We start from the raw sequence: 1,795 nt of genomic DNA, 5'->3' as shown, positions 1-1,795 counted from the left end.
ACAGACAGTAAGGAAGAATGCAGTCATCAAGGGGCTTCAAGGAGTGCACATCCCTAGATGTTCCAGGTCCCTTGGATTCCTTTTGATCACTCACTGACTAATGCTTCAGAAGACTCTGAAAGCTACATCCTAGGGAAAAAATTAGATTATAATGTTGCCTGCTCTGCCACTTCTGCAGATAAATTCTCACTAAACTACTCATCTGGGAACCACAAAACTTTCTGATTTGCTCAGTCTAAGGTATGGTATGACACACCTAGCCTGGACAATCTAATATGGGATGTTTCAGCCAGCTGCCAAAGAGCTCTTACCCATGCAGAGATAAGAAAGAGAGCTTAACAACCCAGAGAATTTGGGGGAAACTATGCTTACTGAGGTGCAGCCTGCCAAGGAATGTATTTGAATATTTGATAGTCTCTCTAAATAGTTTCCAGATGTATAGAAGTAGTTACAACATGGACTGAAATCCTCAAATAGTAGCTGATCGTGAAAGAGCCTCCCACGCCCATTGCTCCCCCGGAACTACTGGCTGTGGGCGCCACCTACCTGTGGATTAAACCAAATGCCAACTCCATTATTGGGGACGGCCCCATCATACTGAAGGAGGTAAAATACTGCATGACCACAGTCACCTGGGCCGAGACCCACATCGTGGACTCTCCCAACTACAAGCTCTGGCATCTGGATCCCAATGTGGAGTATGAGATCCGGGTGCTGCTCACACGACCAGGCGAGGGGGGCAGAGGACCACCAGGACCACCCCTAACTACCAGGACCAAGTATGCGGATCCTGTGCATGGCCCTCAGAATGTGGAGATTGTGGACATTCGGGCCCAGCAGCTGACCCTGCAGTGGGAACCCTTTTGCTATGCAGTGACCCGCTGCCACAGCTACAACCTCACAGTGCAGTACCAGTACTTGTTCAACCAGCAGCAGTATGAGGCTGAAGAGATGATCCAGACCTCTTCCCACTATACCCTGCGGAGTCTACGACCCTTCATGACCATCAGACTGAGGTTGCTGCTGTCCCCAGCCCTGAGGGCCGGATGGAGAGTAAGGAGTTGGTGGTACAGTCCGAAGAGGATGTTCCAGGAGCTGTTCCTCTCGAGTCCATCCAAGGGGGGCCCTTTGAGGAGAAGATCTACATCCAGTGGATACCTCCCAATGAGACCAATGGGGTCATCACACTCTATGAGATTAACTACAAGGCTGTGGGCTCACTGGATCCAAGTGCTGACCTGTCCAGCCAGAGGGGAAAAGTGTTCAAACTCCGGAATGAAACCCACCACCTCTTTGTGGGTCTGTACCCTGGGACTAAATATTCTTTCACCATCAAGGCCAGCACAGCCAAGGGCTTCGGACCCCCAGTCACTACTCAGATTGCCACCAAGATTTCAGCTCCATCAATGCCTGAATATGATGCAGATACCCCACTCAACGAAACAGAGACAACCATCTCTGTGATGCTCAAACCTGCCCAGTCCAGGGGAACCCCAGTTAGTGTTTACCAGCTGGTTGTCAAGGAGTAGCGACTTTAAAACTCTCAGAGAGCAGCTGACATCATTGAGTGTTTCTCAGTACCTGTGAGCTACCGGAACGCTTCCAACCTCGATTCTCTACACTACTTTGCTGCTGAGCTGAAGCCCTCCAACCTGCCTGTCACCCAGCCATTTACAGTGGGAGACAACAAGACCTACAACGGCTACTGGAACCCTCCGCTTTCTCCATTGAAGAGCTAAGCATCTACTTCCAGGCCCTCAGCAAAGCAAACGGAGTAAGTAGGTCATTGCTTGGA

General features: G+C 50.2%; 1 pseudogene; it reads left to right on the top strand.

The window, feature by feature from the left end:
* The window catches only part of LOC110315772, a 17,016-nt pseudogene extending 15,238 nt beyond the window's left edge, over positions 1-1,778 (top strand).
* Positions 1,779-1,795: the final 17 nt, after the last annotated feature.

Source organism: Mus pahari, unplaced genomic scaffold, assembly GCF_900095145.1.
Source record: "Mus pahari unplaced genomic scaffold, PAHARI_EIJ_v1.1 scaffold_7661_1, whole genome shotgun sequence".
NCBI classification, from domain to species: Eukaryota; Metazoa; Chordata; class Mammalia; order Rodentia; family Muridae; genus Mus; species Mus pahari.
This window is presented reverse-complemented; position numbering and strand designations above follow the sequence as displayed.